The sequence below is a fragment of the Engystomops pustulosus genome, chromosome 8 (assembly GCF_040894005.1).
Source record: "Engystomops pustulosus chromosome 8, aEngPut4.maternal, whole genome shotgun sequence".
Taxonomy (NCBI): Eukaryota; Metazoa; Chordata; class Amphibia; order Anura; family Leptodactylidae; genus Engystomops; species Engystomops pustulosus.
The window spans coordinates 5,480,057-5,498,541 of NC_092418.1; positions in this window are offsets into that span (position 1 = coordinate 5,480,057).

Below are 18,485 nucleotides of genomic sequence, written 5' to 3' on the forward strand. Positions count from 1 at the left end.
TCCTGAGTTACATCCTGTATTATACCCCAGAGCTGCACTCACTATTCTGCTGCTGGTGCAGTCACTGTGTACATACATGACATCACTTATCCTGTACTGATCCTGAGTTACATCCTGTATTATACCCCAGAGCTGCACTCACTATTCTGCTGCTGGTGCAGTCGCTGTGTACATACATGACATTACTTATCCTGTACTGACCCTGAGTTACATCCTGTATTATACCCCAGAGCTGCACTCACTATTCTGCTGCAGGTGCAGTCACTGTGTACATACATGACATTACTTATCCTGTACTGATCCTGAGTTACATCCTGTATTATACTCCAGAGCTGCACTCACTATTCTGCTGCTGGTGCAGTCACTGTGTACATACATGACATTACTTATCCTGTACTGATCCTGGGTTACATCCTGTATTATACCCCAGAGCTGCACTCACTATTCTGCTGCAGGTGCAGTCACTGTGTACATACATGACATTACTTATCCTGTACTGATCCTGAGTTACATCCTGTATTATACTCCAGAGCTGCACTCACTATTCTGCTGCTGGTGCAGTCACTGTGCACATACATGACATTACTTATCCTGTACTGATCCTGAGTTACATCCTGTATTATACTCCAGAGCTGCACTCACTATTCTGCTGCTGGTGCAGTCACTGTGTACATACATGACATTACTTATCCTGTACTGATCCTGAGTTACATCCTGTATTATACCCCAGAACTGCACTCACTATTCTGCTGCTGGTGCAGTCACTGTGTACATACATGACATTACTTATCCTGTACTGATCCTGAGTTACATCCTGTATTATACTCCAGAGCTGCACTCACTATTCTGCTGCTGGTGCAGTCACTGTGTACATACATGACATTACTTATCCTGTACTGATCCTGAGTTACATCCTGTATTATACCCCAGAACTGCACTCACTATTCTGCTGCTGGTGCAGTCACTGTGTACATACATGACATTACTTATCCTGTACTGATCCTGAGTTACATCCTGTAGATCTTTTATTTTATATAAAAGTAAAAAACATAACAATACAAACAAAACATAATATACAATATATACAATATCTTACCTGCTGGTCCAGCCCCATTCACTCCTAGCAAAACAATAACTTACAATACACCGAAATGAATAACACCAAATACCACAACCCCCACCCAACCGATTATCACAACCTAAACCAAACCAATAAACAAACACAAACCACACCCACAAATAAACAAAAATGACTATAAATATACATAAACCCACCCCACACCCTATAATAATAAACCACCCCACACAGATCACATCCCACACCCGTTTTTTTTTTATAAATATATATTTTAAAAAAAACACATAATACAGAATACACACAACACTAAACTAAATCCCTCGCCCGCACCCTCCCCTTCCCCCCAGACACTGGTCTAATGTCCAAAGTTTGCGTTAAGTAGTCCAGACCAGTGCCCAGGGTCATAGAGTCCAAGGTCATTCGTAAATCCCACCACCATCACCCCCCTCCCAACCTAACACTAATCCCAAACCCCACTATATACAATATATACAATATATACAGTATTCACAACATAACATAAAGAAAACAGAATACAAATAAAATCTGAACAACATCAATCAAAACCACATAAAGCCCAGGTTCGGCGCCTGCAAGCCCTACATCACTATAACCTCAGAACACAAAACAAAAATCTACAGTGTCAGCTTCAGCCCAACACCAGGAGAGGAGATGACAGACTAAGGGACACTAAAGGAGAACCCCCTCCAAAGGAGAGAGGCCCTCCCCGTGCCCCGCCTCTCATACTCCAGAGAGCGCACCTTCACCAGGTCACCCAGAATGTTCCTAACCACCTCATCCACCGGGAGGATTTTACGCTGCGTCGAAACTAAACACCGTGCGTTCCACATGTGGTACCTGACCACTAGGCTTACTAGGAATAACGTGCAACGGTCCCGGCCACCCAGGCCTCTGAATGCTCCATAGGCCCACTCCGCATAGGAGAGACCGGCCAACCCGGGCCAATGGATGGAAGCGCCCACCCGGTTGTACACCTCTGTGTTAAAGGGGCACTGAAGCAGGAAGTGGTCCATGCTCTCCAGCAGGCCACCGCACTCCTCCCGGGGACAACCCCTTTCCTCAGAGCTCCTACATTTCAGATTGTCCCTCACACACAGCTTTCCATGGAAGCAGCGCCAAGTCACGTCCCAAAACTTCAAGGGGATCCTGATGGAATTCAATAAACTCAAACCCACCCCCAGATCCCGACTTGGGCAATCCCTGAGGGCCAGAGGCTTCTGGAAATGGGTCAACAGAACCCTCTTGTCAAGGAGTTTCCTCGACATGGTCCTGATCTCCCACATTCCCAGACCCCACCGGCGAATCACCTTCAGAACCGGGGTAGCGTAAGCCGGAAGATGCCCATGCGGTGTGCGAAGATCCTTCACTTGCCCTCCTGTCTCCCATTCCTGGAAGAAAGGCCGAAACCATCCCCTGCAGGAGTATACCCACGGAGGAGCCCTCTCTTTCCAGAGGTTTGCTACATTGATCTTAAGAAAGGTATTCACTAGGAACACCACAGGGTTGACCATACACAACCCTCCTTGTCTCCTCGTGCGGTAAGTAACCTCCCTCTTGATTAGGTTCAGCCTATTCCCCCATAACAGCTGGAAGAACAGACTGTAGACCCGAGTCCAGAGGGGTTCTGGCAACATGCACACACTGCCCAGATAAATCAGCAACGGGAGCAAGTAAGTTTTAATCAGGTTAACCCTTTCTCTGAGGGTCAAAGACCAACCCTTCCACTGGTCCACCTTCTGAGCGGCGATCTTAAGCCTGCCGTCCCAGTTTTGCATGGGGTAATCCCCCTGGCCAAATTCGATGCCGAGAACTTTGGCAGAGTCCTGGGGCCCTGGAAGAGTGTCCGGGAGATCAAAGCCTGGATCCCCCTCTCCCAGCCAGAGACTTTCACACTTATCCCGGTTGATCTTGGACCCAGAAGCCTCTGAGTAGCGGTCAACCTCTGACATCACCCATTGCGCCTCCCCTCCCGAGGTCACGAAAACGGTGACATCATCGGCATATGCTACCACTCTAAGAGTGGCTTCCGGTGCTGCCCGATCCATCCCGACTCCCACCAACGGCCCACGATCAACCCTCCTAAGGAATGGGTCGATCGCGAACACGTATAAAAGTGGGCTCAGAGGACAACCCTGGCGAACACCAGACCCGACCTCAAAAGAGCGGCCAATCCAACCGTTCACAAGCGGGAAACTCTCTGCCCCTGCATACAAAACCTTTAGCCAATTGACAAACCCACCCGGCAGGCCATACCTCAGAAGGACAGACCAGAGGTACTCGTGGTTAACCCGATCAAACGCTTTTGCCTGATCCAAGGACAGCAAGTACCCCTTCCAGTTACCAGCCCTGCCCTGCTCCACTGCCTCCCGGACACAAAGCACAGCACTAAATGTACTGCGGCCTGGAACAGAGCAGTGCTGGGTCCCCGAAAGGAGCCGGGGCGCAAACTGCACCAGCCGATTAAACAGCACCTTTGCCAAAACCTTTCTGTCCGTATTGAGAAGCGCTATGGGACGCCAGTTCTCAACACAAGATCGGTCCTTACCCTTTGACAGGATGATCAGGGCAGACCTCCTCATTGACTTCGGCAGAGCGCCCGAGGAAAGACACTCATTGAATACCTCAGTCAAGAGGGGAACCAAGGCGTCCTTAAAGGTCTTATAAAACTCAGATGTTAAGCCATCCGGACCCGGCGATTTCTTGAGGGCGAGCCCTTCAATCGCCCGGCTGACTTCCTCTTCCCTGATCACTTCGGTCAAAACATCAAGAGAGGGGTCTACTCCTGGCTCAGGGACAGTTTCAGCCAGGAAAGCCGACATCACATCCCGATCTAGATCCCTCCTGCCCAAGAGGTGTGAGTAGAAGGATCTGACGACCTCCAGAATCCCCGATCTGGACCTTTTCAGGGATCCCGTACTGTCAACCAGTCCTGTGACAACTTTACCATTCACTGACATCTTGCAGTTTCTGTAAGGGTCGGGCGAGCGGTATTTCCCGTAATCCCTCTCAAAAACCAAAGATGCGTGTCTATCGTACTGACACCTCTTCAGCAAGGATTTCACTCTTGAGATGTCTTCACGACTACCTCCAGTCGAGACGAGATGCTCGAGTTTCCTCCTCAGGCCCTGATACAGGCGGTACCTGTCCAGGCTCCTGAGGCTCGAGAGCTGGCGGAAGAATCTCGCCACCCTTTTCTTGAGCATCTCCCACCACTCTGACTTACTGCTACAAAGGCCCAGCAATGGTACCTGGCTCTGAAGAAAGTCCTCAAAGGATTGTCTGATCTCCGCTTCTTCCAGGAGAGACGAATTGAGCTTCCAGTAGCCTCTTCCCATCCGGGGGGTCTCTGTAACATTCAGAGAAAACAAAATTAAACAGTGGTCGGAGAACTCCACCTCAACAACGGACACTGCTGAAGAAATGGCTTCCTCCTTTAAATAAAACCTGTCTATTCTAGACCTGCAGCTACCCCTATATTAGGTGAACCCCGCGTGGCCTGGGGTGTGCCGGTTGTGGACATCCACCAGGCGAGCCTCACTAGCTATGCTATTAAGAGCGACGCTATCATAAGTCAGCTTGTCTATGGAACCTCCCCTATCCTGGGACCTCGTGACAGCATTGAAGTCCCCTCCAAAGACCACCTGCCGACTTGTAAAAAGGTAGGGCTTGATCCTCATAAAGAGACACTTCCTGTCCCACTTGGACTGGGGACCATAGATGTTAATTAGGCGAAGTTCTTGTCCCTTCATGAGGACATCCAGGATCAGGCACCTCCCCATTTCTAACTCAATAACTCGTCGGCATTCTACCGGTGCGGTAAAAAGGACCGCCACTCCGCTATACGGCTCGACCGCAAGAGACCAATAGGAAGGCCCGTGTCTCCATTCCCTCTTAGCTTTAAACACGGCCGCCAAATCTGGCAGCCTGGTTTCATGCCAAAATAAAATGTTGGCTTCAACACGGCCGAGAAAATCAAAGGCCGCAAATCTAGCCGCATCAGACTTAATGCTGGCGACATTAATGGACGCCAGCGTCAACGGAGTGGGTGCCGCCATCATGAGTGATTGAGTTAGACGGCTTTCTTTTTACCCATCTTACCACCACCCTCGGGAAATGAACACCCCCTTTTTAGACATATTGTGGTGTCCATCTCCCTCACCTCTGATGCTTCAGGGGCAGATCCAGGACCTGCCCCCTCATCCTCGTCTCCAGACTCTGGGACAGTCTCCCCTCCTGAGGACCCTGATTCCCCAGGGGGAGACTCGGCACCCCCTGCAGGCTCCGCCACCTCTGGCCCTTCACCCTCAGCCCCTCCATCGGCAGGAGAGGCTCCATCCAGGGCCAGGAATCGATTTGAAAGTTCGACCAGCGGGGGGTTGGTTGCACCTTCCTTGGGTACCTTAGTCAGGGAGGGAGAAGATCTTACACCTCCCTTCTTTTTACCCTTTTTCTTCTTTTTGGCGCCACGCTTACGCTTTTCCTCTAGCCACGCCCTATTATCCTCGTCCATACTCTCATAATGGGAGGAGTCTGAGGACGTGGCACCTTCCTCTCTCTCGATCCTCCTGACCTCCTCATCCAGTACATCATCCCCTGGGGCCTCAGCGACAGGTGTGGTCTCCAGGACAGCGCCAGAGGTTGTCCCAGCAGCCCGAGACTTCCCCCGCTCTCTCTCCTGTTGACGCTTCTCTAGACGCCTTAGCTGGGCAGGCGTCTTTTTCCTGTCTTTCTTCCCTGGCCCCTCCATTCCTCCGCCTCTGCTAGTCCCCTCCCCAGCAGATTCAGCCTCATGGCTTTCATCCGCTGAGGTTGAGCCCGCATTAGCGAAGGAAAGTGGACAACGACTGTACGGGTGACCGAGATCACCACACAGGTTACACCTAATCTGCCCTGTACAGGATGCAGCGAGATGGCCGACACCCCCACACAACGCACACTTCTGCACGGTGCAGTTTGCGCTGAAATGCGTGAGGTCACCGCACCTGTGACACAGCTTAGGCTGCCCCCGGTAGAAGATCAGGATCCGATCCCTCCCCAGGAAGGCTGATGAAGGGATGTGGGCGACTGAGTTACCTGAACGCCTCAACTTCACCATGAAGGTCCAGGCTCCTGACCAGATACCAAACTCGTCTCGATTTTTCTCGGGTTCTCCCAACACCTCTCCATAACGATTCATCCAGGTCATGATGTCAAAGCAAGATAGTGATTCGTTACGGGTAAGAACGGTCACTTTCTTGAGTTCGCTCCGGCGGGACACTGCTTGCACAGCAAAGTCCCGCCACTCGGGCTCGTTGTATCTCAGCTCATAGTTGGACCAGAAGAGCTCAAGCCCCTCCGGCCGAACAAAGCTGATATCAAACTCAGATGTACCATAGGGATGGATCAAGGCAAAGATGTCAGCCGCCTTGAAGTCCATCTTCAGCAGCAGCTCAACTACCCGTGCCCGAGGGGGACACACATCACTGCCACGCCACCGAAGACGGACCACATTCCTACGGTTACCACCCGGCCCGGTTGTCGGGAGCGACCATGATGTCTCCCTGCCTCTTTGCTCTCGGAAGGCAGACAGGCCGTGCCTCTCTATCCAAAACGACAAATCAACCTCCTGCCCCGCTACATTGATCGTCCTTTCTCCCTTCTGTAAGGCCTGCAGGAGGCGCCGTTGCAAAAAGCCGTCCCCAGAGCCCAGAGACGAGGATGATGGAACCCTACTTCCCCCAGCAGCGACACTGGCATAGCTCTTAATAGGGGCCGCCACTGGGGGAGCAACCGGACCAACCCCTGCACCCACCACATTAACACTACCCACCTGCATGTTACACTCAGCCGCGCCACTCACACCACCAGTCACTCCATCACCCACCCCCAAAGCTGGAAAAGATTCTCCACCACTCACACCATTCACATTATCCACCACATCATTACTGACTCCACTCACACTGGCTGGACCAGCAGCAATATTAGCAGACAAGACCACCTCCGCATCTTCAGGCACAAGGGACGGGGGTCCCCCTGCAGAGCATCACCCAGAGGGGACCCCAACTTGTGTCACACTTGTGCCCTCCGCATCATCGGTAGCAGATGTTATTTTACTTTTCTTAGGGGAAGGTAAGAGTCGCCGCTGATCTTTGGCTGGTATGTGGCGCCGCTGATCCCCACCTTCCTCAGCACTCCTCTGCAGACTATCTCCAACACCAACACAAAACAGTACTTTAGGCTTGGGAGGTCCGGAGCCCTCAGCCTCAGCGACCCCTCCACGCTGCCGCCGCTCCACCACCAAGTGATCAGCGGCAACAGCATGAAGAGGCGCCGAGGCACCGGAAGCTGCCACCAGTGCCGGGCTATCCCCCCCTCCCACTGGGGGACGCACCACAGCACTGGATTTGGATGTTATTGCCACATCCGAGCCGCCCTTACTGTCCGGCCTTGCGGCCGATGTCTCCCCTGCTCCCCCACTGTTAGCACAAACAGAGACGGAGCCCATCGCCACATCAGATGTCACACCTGTAATCTCCCCGCTCCCTGGCACTGAGTCCACTGCAGGACCCGCGCCGGGCTGGGTAACGGGGCTCGCACAGTGAGCTGACCCTGCGGCCGACTCGGGTTTTACGGGGAGGGGGCTGTAGACTAGACTCACCACTTCCACGGATTTGGTCTTCTTCTTTCGTGGTTTGCTGCCCCCGGTGCATCCTCCGGCAGATCGTCTCCAAAAGTAAAGTCCTGGAGGTGCACAGGGGACTCGAGCCGCCGGATCTCCTCCATCAGCGCCCCTCCCTGGTGGCTGTCACTATCCTCACCCGGGCCGGCAGAACCGCAGGCAGATGACATGGCCGCTTGTCCTGCCGGGGGCCCACTGCACGGCACCGGACTTTCCTCCTCCGTCTGACTCTCAGGCTGAAGCCCCATCAGCCGCCTCTGCTTTTCCTCCTCGATCTCCCGGAATCTCTCATCATTAAGGATCTTTTCTTTAAACGGACCGCTCCTCTCCAGCAGGTAAGCCTTCCTCTCCTCCAAGGCCTGGATGTTAGTCTGGAGCCTGGATATCTCTGCCAGAATCTGCTCCTTCCTCCTCTTCTGGGCAGAGCTTGCCCTGGCATGGGCGCACCTGAGCTCCTCCCGCAGTCTCCTCACCGTCTTGCTGGCTTCTTCGTACTCAGAGAGGTGGCCCAGAGCTCGGGAGGCATAGGTGGAAATAGACTCCCGGGTCCTCAGCATTCCCCAGCCCTCTTCACTGAGGTCAGCCTCACCTCTCTGAGCACTCAGCTTTCCCGCGGTATCCAGCTTTTCTGAGGTACCCAGCTTTCCCGAGGTATCCAGCTTTCCTGGGGTTTTGGCGCTTTTTGAAGCCTTAGCTGGCCTGGGGGTACTTGGAGCAGCATTGCTGCTGTTCCTTGCAGATCTTCTTACCCCCAAGGCTTTCGCAGCGCTGGCCGGTTCCTGGCTACCCCTGCCCCCCGCCGGCCTAGACCGGGAAGCAGGAGTCTGGGACCTGCTGCCCTGGCTCATGCCTGGAAACCCACTCCCTCCCTGGGAGAGGAGAGAGCAGGCCCCAGGTGGAGGTGGTTTTCCCTGGAGCTCAGGAGCAGCAGCAGCACACAGCCTCTCACAGCAACAGACAGCTAACGAGGTAACGAGATACACCTGAGCTGCACTCACTATTCTGCTGCTGGTGCAGTCACTGTGTACATACATGACATTACTTATCCTGTACTGATCCTGAGTTACATCCTGTATTATACTCCAGAGCTGCACTCACTATTCTGCTGCTGGTGCAGTCACTGTGTACATACATGACATTACTTATCCTGTACTGATCCTGAGTTACATCCTGTATTATACCCCAGAGCTGCACTCACTATTCTTCTAGTGGTGCAGTCACTGTGTACATACATGACATTACTTATCCTGTACTGATCCTGAGTTACATCCTGTATTATACCCCAGAGCTGCACTCACTATTCTGCTGCTGGTGCAGTCACTGTGTACATACATGACATTACTTATCCTGTACTGATCCTGAGTTACATCCTGTATTATACCCCAGAGCTGCACTCACTATTCTGCTGCTGGTGCAGTCACTGTGTACATACATGACATTACTTATCCTGTACTGATCCTGAGTTACATCCTGTATTATACCCCAGAGCTGCACTCACTATTCTGCTGCTGGTGCAGTCACTGTGTATATACCTGACATTACTTATCCTGTACTGATCCTGAGTTACATCCTGTATTATACCCCAGAGCTGCACTCACTATTCTGCTGCTGGTGCAGTCACTGTGTACATACATGACATTACTTATCCTGTACTGATCCTGAGTTACATCCTGTATTATACCCCAGAGCTGCACTCACTATTCTGCTGCTGGTGCAGTCACTGTGTACATACATGACATTACTTATCCTGTACTGATCCTGAGTTACATCCTGTAAATCTTTTATTTTATATAAAAGTAAAAAACATAACACAAACCAAACATAATATACAATATATACAAAATATATACAATATCTTACCTGCTGGTCCAGCCCCATTCATACCTAGCAAAAATAATAACTTACAATACACCAAAATGAATAAACACCAAATACCACAACCCCCACCCAACCGATTATTACATCCTAAACCAAACCAATAACAAAACACAAGCCACACCCACAAATAAACATAAATGACCATAAATATACATAAACCCACCCCGCACCCTCTAATAACAAACCACCCCACACCCATTTATTATTTTTTTTTTTTTTTTTTTTTTTAAATATATATAATAACAAACACAGAATACACATAACACTACACTAAACTAAATCCCTCACCCGCACCCTCCCCTTCCCCCCAGACACTGGTCTAACGTCCAAAGTTTGCGTTAAGTAGTCCAGACCAGTGCCCAGGTCAGTTCATAAGTCCCACCACCATCACCCCCCTCCCAACCTAACGCTATGCCCCAAACCCCACTATATACAATATATACAATATATATACAGTAATTACAACATAACATAAAGAAAACAGAATACAAATAAAGTCTAAACAACATCAATCCAAACCACATAAAGCCCAGGTTCGGCGCCTGCAAGCCCAACATCACTACATGCCCAGATACAAAACAAAAATCTACTGTGCAGCATCAGCCCAACACCAGGAGAGGAGATGACAGACTAAGGGACACTAAAAAAGAACCCCCTCCAAAGGAGAGAGGCCCTCCCCGTGCCCAGCCTCTCATACTCCAGAGAGCGCACCTTCACCAGGTCACCCAGAATGTTCCTAACCACCTCATCCACCGGGAGGATTTTACGCTGCGTCGAAACTAAGCACCGTGCGTTCCACGTGTGGTACCTGACCACTAGACTGACTAGGAATAACGTGCATCGGTCCCGGCCACCCAGGCCTCTGAGTGCTCCATAGGCCCACTCCGCATAGGAGAGACCGGCCAACCCGGGCCAATGGATGGAAGCGCCCACCCGGTTGTACACCTCTGTGTTAAAGGGGCACTGAAGCAGGAAGTGGTCCATGCTCTCCAGCAGGCCACCGCACTCCTCCCGGGGACAACCCCTTTCCTCAGAGCTCCTACACTTCAGATTGTCCCTCACACACAGCTTTCCATGGAAGCAGCGCCAAGTCAAGTCCCAAAACTTCAAGGGGATCCTGATGGAATTCAATAAACTCAAACCCACCCCCAGATCCCGACTTGGGCAATCCCTGAGGGCCAGGGGCTTCTGGAAATGGGTCAACAGAACCCTTTTGTCAAGGATTTTCCTCGACATGGTCCTGATCTCCCACATTCCCAGACCCCACCGGCGAATCACCTTCAGAACCGGGGTAGCGTAAGCCGGAAGATGCCCATGCGGTGTGCGGAGATCCTTCACTCGCCCTCCTGTCTCCCATTCCTGGAAGAAAGGCCGAAACCATCCCCTGCAGGAGTATACCCACGGAGGAGCCCTCTCTTTCCAGAGGTTTGCTACATTGATCTTAAGAAAGGTATTCACTAGGAACACCACAGGGTTGACCATACACAACCCTCCTTGTCTCCTCGTGCGGTAAGTAACCTCCCTCTTGATAAGGTTCAGCCTATTCCCCCATAACAGCTGGAAGAACAGACTGTAGACCCGAGTCCAGAGGGGTTCTGGCAACATGCATACACTGCCCAGATAAATCAGTAACGGGAGCAGGTAAGTTTTGATCAGATTAACCCTTTCTCTGAGGGTCAAAGACCAACCCTTCCACTGGTCCACCTTCTGAGCGGCGATCTTAAGCCTGCCGTCCCAGTTTTGCATGGGGTAATCCCCCTGGCCGAATTCGATGCCGAGAACTTTGGCAGAGTCCTGGGGCCTTGGAAGAGTGTCCGGGAGATCAAAGCCTGGATCCCCCTCTCCCAGCCAGAGACTCTCACACTTATCCCGGTTGATCTTGGACCCAGAAACCTCTGAGTAGCGGTCAACCTCTGACATCACCCATTGCGCCTCCCCTCCCGAGGACACGAAAACGGTGACATCATCGGCATACGCTACCACCCTCAGAGTGGCTTCCGGTGCTGCCCGATCCATCCCGACTCCCACCAACGGCCCACGATCAACCCTCCTAAGGAATGGGTCAATCGCGAACACGTATAAAAGTGGGCTCAGAGGACAACCCTGGCGAACACCAGACCCGACCTCAAAAGAGCGGCCAATCCAACCGTTCACAAGCGGGAAACTCTCTGCCCCTGCGTACAAAACTTTCAGCCAATTGACAAACTCCCCCGGCAGGCCATACCTCAGAAGGACAGACCAGAGGTACTCGTGGTTAACCCGATCAAACGCTTTTGCCTGATCCAAGGACAGCAAGTACCCCTTCCAGTTACCAGCCCGGCCCTGCTCCACTGCCTCCCGGACACAAAGCACAGCACTAAATGTACTGCGGCCTGGAACAGAGCAGTGCTGGGTCCCCGAAAGGAGCCGGGGCGCAAACTGCACCAGCCGATTAAACAGCACCTTTGCCAAAACCTTTCTGTCCGTATTGAGAAGCGCTATGGGACGCCAGTTCTCAATACGAGATCGGTCCTTACCCTTTGACAGGATGATCAGGGCAGACCTCCTCATTGACTTCGGCAGAGCGCCCGAGGAAAGACACTCATTGAATACCTCAGTCAAGAGGGGAACCAAGGCGTCCTTAAAGGTCTTATAAAACTCAGATGTTAAGCCATCCGGACCTGGCGATTTCTTGAGGGCGAGCCCTTCAATCGCCAGGCTGACTTCCTCTTCCCTGATCATCTCTGTCAAAACATCAAGAGAGGGGTCTACTCCTGGCTCAGGGACAGTTTCAGCCAGGAAAGCCGACATCACATCCCGATCTAGATCCTTCCTGCCCAAGAGGTGCGAGTAGAAGGATCTGACGACCTCCAGAATCCCTGATCTGGACCTTTTCAGGGATCCCGTACTGTCAACCAGTCCTGTGACAACTTTACCATTCACTGACATCTTGCAGTTTCTGTAAGGGTCGGGCGAGCGGTATTTCCCGTAATCCCTCTCAAAAACCAAAGATGCGTGTCTATCGTACTGACACCTCTTCAGCAAGGATTTCACTCTGGAGATGTCCTCACGACTACCTCCAGTCGAGACGAGATGCTCGAGTTTCCTCCTCAGGCCCTGATACAGGCGGTACCTGTCCAGGCTCCTGAGGCTCGAGAGCTGGCGGAAGAATCTCGCCACCCTTTTCTTGAGCATCTCCCACCACTCTGACTTACTGTTACAAAGGCCCAGCAATGGTACCTGGCTCTGAAGAAAGTCCTCAAAGGATTGTCTTATCTCTGCTTCTTCCAGGAGAGACGAATTGAGCTTCCAGTAGCCTCTTCCCATCCGGGGGGTCTCTGTAACATTCAGAGAAAACAAAATTAGACAGTGGTCGGAGAACTCCACCTCAACAACGGACACTGCTGAAGAAATGGCTTCCTCCTTTAAATAAAACCTGTCTATTCTAGACCTGCAGCTACCCCTATAATAGGTGAACCCCGCGTGGCCTGGGGTGTGCCGGATGTGGACATCCACCAGGCGAGCCTCACTGGCTATGCTATTAAGAGCGACGCTATCATAAGTCAGCTTGTCTCTGGAACCTCCCCTATCCTGGGACCTCGTGACAGCATTGAAGTCTCCTCCAAAGACCACCTGCCGACTAGTAAAAAGGTAGGGCTTGATCCTCATAAAGAGACACTTCCTGTCCCACTTGGACTGGGGACCATAGATATTAATTAGGCGAAGTTCTTGTCCCTTCATGAGGACATCCAGGATCAGGCACCTCCCCATTTCTAACTCAATAACTCGTCGGCATTCTACCGGTGCGGTAAAAAGGACCGCCACTCCGCTATACGGCTCGGCCGCAAGAGACCAATAGGAAGGCCCGTGTCTCCATTCCCTCTTAGCTTTATACACGGCCGCCAAATCTGGCAGCCTGGTCTCCTGCAAAAATAAAATGTCGGCTTCAACGCGGCCGAGAAAATCAAAGGCCGCAAATCTAGCCGCATCAGACTTAATGCTGGCGACATTAATGGACGCCAGCGTCAACGGAGTGGGTGCCGCCATCATGAGTGATTGAGTTAGACGGCTTTCTTTTTACCCATCTTACCACCACCCTCGGGAAATGAACACCCCCTTTTTAGACATATTGTGGTGTCCATCTCCCGCACCTCTGATGCTTCAGGGGCAGATCCAGGACCTGCCCCCTCATCCTCGTCTCCAGACTCTGGGCCAGTCTCCCCTCCTGAGGACCCTGACTCCCCGGGGGGAGACTCGGCATCTCCTGCAGGCTCCGCCACCTCTGGCCCTTCACCCTCAGCCCCTCCATCGGCAGGAGAGGCTCCATCCAGGGCCAGGAATCGATTTGAAAGTTCGACCAGCGGGGGGTTGGTTGCACCTTCCTTGGGTACCTTAGTCAGGGTGGGAGGAGATCTTACACCTCCCTTCTTTTTACCCTTTTTCTTCTTTTTGGCGCCACGCTTACGCTTTTCCTCTAGCCACGCCCTATTATCCTCGTCCATACTCTCATAATGGGAGGAGTCTGAGGACGTGGCACCTTCCTCTCTCTCGATCCTCCTGACCTCCTCATCCAGTACATCATCCCCTGGGGCCTCAGCGACAGGTGTGGTCTCCAGGATAGCGCCAGAGGTTGTCCCAGCAGCCCGAGACTCCCCCCGCTCTCTCTCCTGTTGACGCTTCTCTAGACGCCTTAGCTGGGCAGGCGTCTTTTTCCTGTCTTTCTTCCTTGGCCCCTCCATTCCTCCGCCTCTGCTAGTCCCCTCCCCAGCAGATTCATCCTCATGGCTTTCATCCGCTGAGGCTGAGCCCGCATTAGCGAAGGAAAGAGGACAACGACTGTATGGGTGACCGAGATCACCACACAGGTTACACCTAATCTGCCCTGTACAGGATGCAGCGAGATGGCCGACACCCCCACACAACGCACACTTCTGCACGGTGCAGTTTGCGCTGAAATGTGTGGGGTCACCGCACCTGTGACACAGCTTAGGCTGCCCCCGGTAGAAGATCAGGATCCGATCCCTCCCCAGGAAGGCTGATGAAGGGATGTGGGCGACTGAGTTACCTGAACGCCTCAACTTCACCATGAAGGTCCAGGCCCCTGACCAGATACCAAACTCGTCTCGATTTTTCTCTGGTAATCCCAGTACCTCTCCATAACGATTTATCCAGGTCATGATGTCAAAGCAAGATAGTGATTCGTTACGGGTAAGAACGGTCACTTTCTTGACTTCGCTCTGGCGGGACACTGCTTGCACAGCAAAGTCCCGCCACTCGGGCTCGTTGTATCTCAGCTCATAGTTGGACCAGAAGAGCTCAAGCCCCTCCGGCCGAACAAAGCTGATATCAAACTCAGATGTACCATAGGGATGGATCAAGGCAAAGATGTCAGCCGCCTTGAAGTCCATCTTCAGCAGCAGCTCAACTACCCGTGCCCGAGGGGGACACACATCACTGCCACGCCACCGAAGACGGACCACATTCCTACGGTTAGCACCCGGCCCGGTTGTCGGGAGCGACCATGATGTCTCCCTGCCTCTTTGCTCTCGGAAGGCAGACAGGCCGTGCCTCTCTATCCAAAACGACAAATCAACCTCCTGCCCCGCTACATTGATCGTCCTTTCTCCCTTCTGTAAGGCCTGCAGGAGGCGCCGTTGCAAAAAGCCGTCCCCTGAGCCCAGAGACGAGGATGATGGAACCCTACTTCCCCCAGCAGCGACACTGGCATAGCTCTTAACGGGGGCCGCCACTGGGGGAGCAACCGGACCAACCCCTGCACCCACCACATTAACACTACCCACCTCCATGCCACCCGCACCACCAGTCCCTCCATCACTCACTCCCATAACTGGTAACGGTTCTGCATCACTCACTCCACTCACATTATCCACCACAACATTACTGACACCATTTTTACTAGCCACCACAACATTACTGACACCACTCACACTGGCTGGACCAGCAACAACATCAGGGGACATGACCACCTCCGCATCTTCGGGCACAAGGGACGGGGGTCCCCTCGCAGAGCATCGCCCAAAGGGGAGCCCAACTCTTGTCGCACTTGTGCCCTCCGCATCATCGGTAGCAGATGTTATTTTGCTTTTCCTGGGACTTGGTAACAATCGCCGCTGCTCCTTAGCCGGTGTGAGGCGCCGCTGATCTCCGGTCTGCACAGAATTGTCATTATCCCCAACACCGACACAAAACAGTACCTTCTGTCTGGGAGGTCCGGAGCTCTCAGCCTCAGCGACCCCTCCACACTGACGCCGCCCCATAACCAAGTGATCAGCAGCGACAGCATGAAGAGGCGCCGAGGCACGAAGAGGCACCGAGGCACCGGAAGCTGCCACCAGTGCTGGGCTATCCCCCCCTCCCACCAGGGGACGCACCGCAGCACTGGATTTTGATGTTATCGCCACTGCCAAGCCGCCCTGACTGTCCGGCCTTGCGGCCGATGCCTCCTCTGCTCCCCCACTGTTACCACAAACAGAGACGGAGCCCATCGCCACACCAGATGTCACACCTGTAATCTCCCTGCACCTTTGCACCGGGTCCACAGCAGAACTCGGGGGGGTTTGGGTAGCAGGGCTTGCACAGTGAGCTGACCCTGCGCTTTGCCCGGGGGGGTGTACAGGGAGGGGGGTAAAGATGAAACGTACCTCTTCTTGCTGCTTGGGCCTGGTCTTCTTCGCCTTCCTCCGGCTGCTCCCCCCAGCGGCTTCCTCTGGGAGTTCATCACCAAACGAAAAGTTCTGCATGCACACTGGGGACTCGAGCAGCCGGATCTCCGCCATGAGCGCCCCTCCCTGGCTGCCGGTGTCACTGTCCTCCCCCGAGCGAGGTGTTACTGCTGGCTGTCCTGCAGGGGGCGCACTGCACGAGGCCTGCTGATCTTCCTGCAGGCCGCCAGGTGGGAACTGCTGCTCGTTATCATCATCATCCTCCTCCTCCTCCACCTGGCTCGCAGGCTGCAACCCCATCAGCCTTTGCTCTCTGTTATCAGCCATCTGAGCAAATCGGTCATCATTTAAAAGTTTTTCTTGAAATGGTCCGCTGTTGTTGCAAATAAAGTTTTTTCTTTTCAGCAGTTTATCAATATCCGCTTTAAGTTTGTTAATTTCACAACATATCTCAGTTTTTCTCTTCTTAGGCGCCGTGTTCGCCCTGGCGCGGGCACATCGCAGCTCCTCCCGGAGCCTCCTGATGGTCTTAGTCGCCTCTTCGTACTCACAGAGGTGGCTCTGGACCCGGGAGGCATAGGTGGATAAAGACTCCCGGGGTCCCTGCACCGCCCAGCCTCCCCCCGCATGGTCAGCCTTACCTCTGTGAGCACTCCGCTTCATGGCTCCAGCCCCGGAAGGACCGCTCTCACCCGCTCCATCATGGACGTCCGGCTTCTTACGGTGTTGCTTCACATTGGACTCAGGGGGAGTAGGAGCTGTATTACTACGACTCCTGGTGGAACGTCTCACCCCTGAGTCCTCCATAGCGCTGGCCGGTTGCTGTCCTCTCCTGCCCCCCGCCGGCCTGGCCCGGGAAGCAGGAGCCTGGGAGTCGGCTCCCTCGCTCATCCCCAGGAACCTAACTCCCTCCCTGGGAGAGGAGAGAGCAGGCCCTGGGTAGGTAGATGGATCCTCCAGGAGCTCAGGAGCACAAGCACAGAGCAGCTCCACACACAGACACACCCTCCTCTAACGAGGTAACCGCCTCCAGAGCTGCTCTCACTATTCTGCTGCTGGTGCAGTCACTGTGTACATACATGACATTGCTTATCCTGTACTGATCCTGAGTTACATCCTGTATTATACTCCAGAGCTGCACTCACTATTCTGCTGCTGGTGCAGTCACTGTGTACATACATGACATTGCTTATCCTGTACTGATCCTGAGTTACATCCTGTATTATACTCCAGAGCTGCACTCACTATTCTGCTGCTGGTGCAGTCACTGTGTACATACATGACATTACTTATCCTGTACTGATCCTGAGTTACATCCTGTATTATATCCCAGAGCTGCACTCACTATTCTGCTGCTGGTGCAGTCACTGTGTACATACATGACATTACTTATCCTGTACTGATCCTGAGTAACATCCTGTATTATACCCCAGAGCTGCACTCACTATTCTGCTGCTGGTGCAGTCACTGTGTACATACATGACATTACTTATCCTGTACTGATCCTGAGTTACATCCTGTATTATACTCCAGAGCTGCACTCACTATTCTGCTGCTGGTGCAGTCACTGTGTACATACATGACATTACTTATCCTGTACTCATCCTGAGTTAGGGGGACACACTGCCCTGGTGGTGTGGTGATGTGGGGAGTGATGGTATATGACGTGTGTGTGTGGGGGGGGGGGACGGTGAGGATTTATTAACTACTTTGTAGCTGAAAAACTAAAGACTTTTCCCTGTTTCTCTTGCCCCTTATTTGTGTTACTCCACAATATTAGTGGATTTCTGTGTGAACCTGACACGTTTCTGGTGCATTTAGTTTTCTGACTAGTTTTATGTCACACAATTAGAGCTGATGGGGAGATCTTCTTCACCTCATGAACTTGGAGACTGTTCTAAACTGCCTCCTGCCCCCTGCCCTCCTGCCCCCCTGAATTCTGCCCCTTTCCTCCCTGACCCCCTTTGCCCCCCTGCCCTCCTGCCTCCCTGCCCTCCTTTGCCCCCCTGCCTCCTGCCCCCCGCCTCCTGCCCCCCCTGCCTCCTTCCCCCCTGCCTCTTGCCCCCTGCCCTCCTGCCTCCTATCCCCCTGCCTCCTCCCCTCCTGCCCCCCTGACTCCTGCCCCCCTGCCTCCCTTGTCTCCTGCCCCCTGCCCCCCCTGCGGCACAGCTGATCAGCGCCCGGCATT